We start from the raw sequence: 8,292 nt of genomic DNA, 5'->3' as shown, positions 1-8,292 counted from the left end.
TGACTGTCTTCAGCCTCTCTCTTATCACCGCAATGTTGCATATCTAGCTGTCTTCTACCGCTATTTTCATGCTAACTGCTCTTCTGATCTTGTTAACTGCATGCCTCCCCTCCTCCTGCGGCCTCGCTGCACAAGACTTTCTTTTTTCTCTCACCCCTATTCTGTCCACCTCTCTAATGCAAGAGTTAACCAGTATTCTCAATCATTCATCCCTTTCTCTGGTAAACTCTGGAACTCCCTGCCTGCTTCTGTATTTCCACCTTCCTATGACTTAAATTCCTTCAAGAGGGAGGTTTCAAGACACTTATTCATCAATTTTTGACCACTGCTTTGACCCTTTTATGGGACTGGCATTTCAGTGGGCATATTTTTTATTGGATTTTTGTTGCCCTTGGCCAGTGTCCTTCCTACATGAAAAAAAAAAAACTACCACTACACCCATATATTTAGAACTGGTATTGTATTTAAAAAGTCAAAACTTCCTCAGTGCCTTTAGATGGTTCACAAGCAGACAGGGTCAACCACAACTTATATTAAGTGACAATGTAACAACCTTCATCACTCATCACTGCTGCCAGTTACATCAAGAAAATTATGCTAGACTCTCAGATAAACAATTATTTGACCTCAGTTAATTGTGAATGGAAATTCATCCAAGCTTGAACCCCTGGTTTGGTGCCATACGGGAAAGGTTAATAGGAACAGTAAAAAATGGATTAAGAAAGGTCCTTGACAAGGCTTTTGTCACATTTGATGAACTATACTATTAATTCAGGACACTCACTGAGTCACAGTAATATTTAAATTGATAATATAAATGCAAAAAATTTAACTTACTTAAGGCACCGAAAATGTTCACTATAACAATAGAGTTGACACAGCAGACTGGCTGGAAGTGTGGAGAAGGATTGAAGGAGGCGTGTGCAGGGCAGCAGCAACAATGCAGAGTTGCCAACAAAAAATTTTGCAAGGCACCAGCATAAGAAAAAAAAGGCGCTAAATTGCAGGTGAATATTTTGAAGTATGGCACTAAATAGAACAAAAAAGGAGGCTAGTTATGGAATAAAAAACGTAAATCTTTGGTGTTAGATTATTATGAAAATCGCTATATTTAGCGTCAAAAGTGCTAAGTTGGCAACATTAGGCCTGATCTAAAAGCTTCTAGTTGCCAACTTGACAGTTCAGATATGGCAAGTTTTGGCAACCCAAAACAAGTTTCAGCTTGCATGTGGTTTGTGGGTATGTTTGTATTTGCGAAAGTAAATTTGTGGGGATTTTGCCACAAATGCAAATCCACAAACAAAAATGACCTGCAATTGCTGAAGTGACCTGCTCTGGTATTTACCAGAGTGCCCAGCTCTGGTATTTACCTTGTTGTATTGTACAAGGTCTGAACTAAAGCTCATTTGTCCTGTCTCCATATCTACATTTATCCAATTTCTCTTTAAATTTGCTCACACTGATAGCTGTAACCACTTCCTCACTTAATCTATTCCAAGGATCAGTGCTTCAACTCAGGAAACTGAAATATTTACTCTTAATCTTTTTTGTATGTCCTCTCATACATCTTGTTCCCTCATTTACAAGCATCTCCAAAACTTGTCCATCTATATTTTCCATATGGTTTATTAATTTGTACATTATTATCAAGTCTTCCCATTCTGCTTTCTCTTCCAATGCTGTTAATCTCATTTCTTGCAGTCTCTCTTCATAAGTCTTCTTCTCCAGTTCTGGGACCATTTTCATTGCTGTCCTCTATATTCTATCCAATTTCCTTCTATTTTTCTTCCTATGTGGAGACCATAAGAATGTGGCATGCTCCAACTTTGGGTGTATTGTCATGATAAATAGAAGGATTGGGTTTTGAGGCACTAAATACCATTAAATTTACTCAGCCAAAGTCAAGGTGTTCCGTGGCTTCCCTACATGAATTACCTAATTCCTGAAGGGTTGGATGTCTAAGAAAAAATGAGGAATAGTGTAGAGTAATATCATTAGCATAGGAGTGGATAGGACAACAGGTTTGGCTAAGATAATTGATTAGTAATAGAATAAGAGTGGATGACAGAACAGAGCCTTGAAGAACACCACTATTAACACACTGAAGAACAATGACTGCAACAGTAGAATAGTCTGATAGGAAACTTGAGATGAAGGTACAGAGACAGATAGAAGGTGTATGGGGACAGTTTTGAAATTAAAACTTTAAGCTAGACTTTATCAAATGCTTTTGATATGTCTAAAGCAACAGTTTCACCAAAATTCCTAAAACAGGCTGAGTTAGAAAAACCAGAAGATCACTGGTAGAATGGAAACAATGGTTGTTTAAAAATCTTCCTGTTAAGCATAGATTAGAAAACTTTAGAAGAGCAGAGAATTAAAGTAATAAGATAATAGTTTGAAGGGTTAGATCAGTGACCTGTTTTAGGAACAGGCTGAATGTTGGCAAATTTCCAGCAAAAAGAGAAAGGTAGATGGTGAGAGAGTTTGACCAGGCAAGGTGGAAACACAGAGGCACAGTTTTAGAGAACAATTGGAAATATGCCATCAGGTCCAAACACTTTCCATGGATTACAGCCAGCATGAATCTTGATAAGAGGTATGAAATAGTAGGATGGTGGAGGAAAGGGAGGAACAAATTCAGAATCATCAAGAGTACAGTTTTTAGCAAAAGGTTTGAACAGAGTTCAGCTTTAGAAATAGTAGATGAGATGGCAGTGGTGTCTTCAGATTGAAACAGGAGGGAAAGATGAAGAAGAGATTGATATAGATATATGGCTAGATGCCAGCAGTCACAAAGGGTGTTAATTGGTACTCATTTATATGAATGTAATATATACATGAAATATAAAGTTTAAATAACAAATTTCATCAAGGTTCAATAAACTCAATACTCATAAGTTATTTTGGCATCATCCTCTGGTCCTTTGGATACATTGTGTTGGGATGTTGATGGCTCTTGGAGCACAGGTGTGTTTGTCAGCTGGCTCTGCCAAGCAAGATAATGAAAGCCAGGATTACTAAAACTAAATATCCCATAATCAGGTTAATTTTAGCACAACAGTAACAATAACAATGCTTTTCCTTATCAGTGTATGTCTATAGTAAGGTCTCAAGTTATGTCGGTTTCAGCTTATGTCATGTTCATAAATCAGTGCAACTGAAAATGGAGGGAAAAAAAAAATCTCATGGATTTCTGGAAAGATTGCAATTTTTACAGTGGTATGAAAAAAAGAGGAAAGTCTTGGTCTAAAGTGACATGGTCAAACAGGATTGGTGCATGGAAAATGTGTGCCCTAATCTTAGAGATTTTGAAGGATTTGATTATGAAAGTGTACATGAGGCTAAGTGTAGCTGTGTATACTTGGAAATAACTTAAATCTTGACATCAATTAAACTGACATAAATGAGCTTCTCGAATATGAAGATAAGGAATTGAGCAATGAAGATCTGATGGCAGTGGGGAAACAGGCGGAGGATGATAAAAATGAGGCAGGACCACTGCAACAGTTCACACTAAAAGTGGCATATCCTTTAGAATCCCTGAAGAAAATAACAGATGAATCTGAAGAACAGGATCCCAACACTGAATGTTTTGCTAGCTTACAAAGGAATGGAATATGTGGTATCTAGTTGGTGGCAAATCTACAAGATGAAGCATTATGCTGCCAAGCAATCTTTAAATACAGCAACTATGCCTCAACCATATCCCAAATTCTATTCTCCATCTAAGGAATCATCCCCTTCCTGAGAATCATCTAAATTCTGAGATTCAACACCAGCTTGAAGTTTAGATTTAGACCCAGAATCTCTAGAGGCAATTCTGACTCCAACTTCAACACAAAAGCAGGTATGTGCTACATCAATTCAACTTTTCCTTGATTAGTCAGAGATTCTACTAATTATTTTTATTTATGTTAAAGATAGGAATGCAACTGGTATTTTTCTTTAACATTTGTAAATGATTGATATAATCTAGCAGTAATAAAGTTTACTATAATTCAAATCTTATTGTAAGATTAATAAAAATGTACATGAATGTTAATGTTAAGAGTTTTATTTATGTTGGCAGGATGAATGACTGAGGAGGTAGGTGAACATGTGTGAGCAGCGTCACAGCTGACTGGTTTTAAATATCCTGTGACCTGTAACAAAATTTTGAAGAATTAAATCTTATTGTGAGATTAATGAAAATGCATGTGCATGTTAATATCAAGGAAGAAAATGTATGTTGGCAGGGTGAGTTAGAAAGCCTGCACGAGTAGTGTGGCAGATGACTGGCTGTGCCTTGTGACCCACCACAACAGTGGCGACATGCTATAGTGTGGTGGACAGCAGAACACTGAAGACAAAAGCATTTTATTCTGTCAATAAAACTAAATTGGAAGGCTTTTGTTATGGCTAGTTGTTGTTAATTATCATTATTATTGTATTAGATTTTCCTCCTCTCTGGCTGGAGGATGTAGAGAGGGATATATGAAAAGGAGATTGTACAAATTTTCTTCATTATCTATGTAGCATTACATCACTTTAACTGCAACTTTTCTTTTAAAGTAAAAAATATGTTATCTGATAATATGCCAACTTTTGCCATCTGTTGTGCTGGTGACAGTGGGTGCCATCACAGTGCTGTTGGTGGCACTTGGGTGTATGGGTTGTTCATTTGGTGGTCTTGCCACTGAACAGGGTCATGTGTAAATTGTGTAAATGCACATCCACTCTCTGTGACGAATCCTCCCACTGTCCAACGGCATGTTATGGCCTCAAGCCGAGTAGTGTCGTTTACTGCCCCCTGGATGCCAGGCCTTATCAGGACCTGAGGAGGGAGTAAAGTTCACTACATGGCTAATTACTCAAGTCCTCTGCAGCTGAATTGCATCAGGCAGCAGTAGCATTTAGAACATAACAGGGTCACTAACAAGGGATACAAGAAACTACTACAAAAGAGCGCCCACAAACACACAGGAGGGTCATTCACTGTTCACTGTGAGAGCTTGGCCTGCACACTCGTGCAGCCAAGGAGTCACTTCCCTGGGTATGGTGTGTATTATACACACACCATACCCAGAGTATAGGAGTCTCCAAAGTAGTCTCTGGTAGACTACTTTGGAGACTCCTATTCTATATAAATGGACCGGTAATGACTCATTTATCCCCTTAAAGGCAACTAAAACCAACTAACTGTTATCCCTTCCTAGTCTCTGTCAAATATTAGAACATGTCTCAGTATGTTTGTTCCATTCAAGTGCTGGGTAGTGACTGTGGAAAACGCACCTCTCCCTCTGCCACTAAGGGGAGGGGGTACAAGGAAGTGGGGGCAGTGTGACACACACACACACACACACACACACACACACACACACACACACACACACACACACACACACACACACACACACACACACACACACACACACACACACATGGACACCCACCCACACACTGTTCCCCATGCGGTCTTTAATTCTAAAAATTCTACTGATTAAATTAGAGAGACTAGATGAATACTGATTACTTCACTGTCAAGAGAAATTCTTCTAAATACTTAGTCTCAAATTTAATGGAAAAGGGGAAGTAAGGAAATTTATAGTGTAAAATTAGGTAATTGCGCAGATAAATCTCTTACGAGTTTCAGGCTGAATATGTACGTGACCAGGATGCATCTAAGTCAGTCAGTCAGTCAGTCTCTCTCTCTCTCTCTCTCTCTCTCTCTCTCTCTCTCTCTCTCTCTCTCTCTCTCTCTCTCTCTCTCTCTCTCTCTCTCTCTCTCTCTCTCTCTCTCTCTCTCTCTCTCTCTCTCTCTCTCTCTCTCTCTCTCTCTCTCTCTCTCTCTCTCTCTCTCTCTCTCTCTCTCTCTCTCTCTCTCTCTCTCTCTCTCTCTCTCTCTCTCTCATGCATTCTTACTACTTCATTTTATATAATCTTATCTCACTGTACATTACAGTATATCATGAGATCATACTTATATAAATGAAAGACATATTAAATTGTTGAAAATACCACAATATATCTACTTTGATGACAAGAATGAAAAGTACATAAACTCAGGTGGTAGTCAAAACTGGCTTGTCATGTTCCATGGATCTAACTTTGATATAAACTGGGACCTTATTGTACAATGATATTCATTCTGTAAAAAGTAATAATGCACGATTCTGTACACTAACTTTGGGTAAAGATGTTGGCATCTCCAAGGATTTGGAGGTGGTGCATCCAGATACTGGAGTACCCACATGTAGCTAGCACCTACTCTTCCTGTGGTATGATCTCCTTATATGAAGTTACAGGATGCACTGCTTCTTTTCTCTGGACAGCTGCAATCAGAAGCAAATTAATGTAAAGGTAATGGTAGTTGCAAAAATACAAGTAATCTTAGGTAACAATAATACAAACTAATTCTGGATAACTAAATTCATACATATCAGCATTTGAATGTGTTGGCAGTATGAAGGAATACATATGTAAGATGACTGATAACATCGCAGAATGTCTCTTGGCTAAAGATGAAATCAGTGAAAAGATATTCAAACTGCATGTAACATGATCAGACAAATAAAAGTGAGCACTAAGCCCAACCTAGAATTTTTTATTGGTCCTAACTGCTACACCACAACAGCAGTCAATGATTGCATAATTGGTGGGAGCAGATATTCATAGTTAATATTCAATGTATTATAGAATTAACATGTGGGTGCAAATGAAAATGTAGAAATGAGTGTCTGTAACAATACAATTTGAATCTCCATGACAGATGTGGAGATCCATATGGAAACTCCAGTAACCAAGAAAACAGCAGACCAAACTTACAGTGCTGTTAATCCACTTAAATGCAGTTTTAATAATTCACTATAAACAATAATGCATCTCAAACTATCCAGTATAAGTAAAAAATTATTCAAATAAAGAAACAACTGTAAGCTTACATCTGACAGCATCACTGTCAAAATCACAGCCAAGGTCATCAGTTTATGTGCCTGGAATGGTGAGCACCTTATTGGCACTTGCTTCAGGGATGGGAGGAGGAGCTGCACCACTACCAGTTTTACATGATTTACATTTGACATTAGCATGTTTATGTTTAGCCCTGCATTAAAAAAAATAAATAAATAAGAAAAAGGTATTTCATTGTTATGGGATTATTGTATTGTATTTTCTTTTCACTTCAACTTGCATCAAGTCAAAATAATATCTATTATTCATGATAAATATCAAAATCAGACATAGCTTTTAGCCTTATGATACACTAACTTAAATCTGCAAAGCTCTGTCCTGAACAATATGGAGCACTGACTAGCCCTATGGGGTTCTTTTCCTATATTCAATTAGGTCTATCGCATGCACATACTTACTTTCCTTTAATGCACTCCCATACTTTTTGCAGCTGATATACTGTTCTCTTCTCACAATATCCAGCTGCATTAAAATGGAGGGCAACCCTCTCCCATGCTAATTTTTTCATGGCCATGACTTTCCCATCTGTGCTCTCATTGGCTAAGATAATTTCATTCCGTACAAGCTTAGAGAGGTGCTCACGCTCTAGGGAATTTATAGGGCTGGCCCTTTGCCCCACCAGCACCAGGGTGTCATTGCTGGAGACAGCCTGCTGCGGTTGGGACTCCATCCTGCTTTCTTCATGGCTGAAACGAAAGTGGATGGTGGCAGGCTTCTTTAATGAAAAATGATCTCCATGGCTACCAACAGAAGCACTAGTATCATATTTTCTGGTATGAATAGTGTATGTCACTGTATCATGCACTAAATATATATAAACTGTATTTTCTTGAGTATAGATCAAGTTCTGTTGACCTAAACACTGGGATCAAAATTCTTAAATAAAAAAAATTCAGATATACAAACGTGATAGAAAAGGCCAGTAGTAACTCATGGATTCAAAAGTGAAATTTATTTAATATGATCAGTAAACAAAACAAATCTTTACCAGCTATATAGTAGTGAAGAGATGTGTTGTGCCTAGCAGATGCAGCCTAGCAGATGAAGCTCATAAATTCATAATAGATTACTTGACTTACTTTGTATGTGGTTTCAACTGTCTTTGTTGAAATGTTGAGCACAGGATTGGCTACCATATATGTACATATATACAGCAGCAAGAATCCTTTAATACAGAAGTATACACCAAACTTACTAATCCCAGACACTGTCTTAATGGAAAGCACAAATGTCCTGACAGATACAAGGGCTCTACCATTGATGCCTACATCCTCAGGGCATTCACACACTGCAATATTTGGCAGCAAGTACATAAAGAAATAGAAAAGGTATTGCAAGTAT

General features: G+C 37.9%; 1 long non-coding RNA gene across 1 annotated transcript; it reads right to left on the bottom strand.

Moving 5' to 3' along the window:
• Positions 1-4,017: 4,017 nt before the first annotated feature.
• Positions 4,018-7,328, bottom strand: LOC135116298 (uncharacterized). The gene is made up of 3 exons (XR_010276227.1): positions 6,924-7,328; positions 6,168-6,314; positions 4,018-4,816 (listed from the first exon to the last, which is right to left on the bottom strand). It is a non-coding gene; the product is annotated as an uncharacterized LOC135116298 (long non-coding RNA).
• Positions 7,329-8,292: the final 964 nt, after the last annotated feature.

This window comes from Scylla paramamosain, chromosome 31, assembly GCF_035594125.1.
Source record: "Scylla paramamosain isolate STU-SP2022 chromosome 31, ASM3559412v1, whole genome shotgun sequence".
NCBI classification, from domain to species: Eukaryota; Metazoa; Arthropoda; class Malacostraca; order Decapoda; family Portunidae; genus Scylla; species Scylla paramamosain.
Note: the sequence above shows the minus strand (reverse complement) of the source record. Positions and strands in the feature narration are given on the sequence as shown.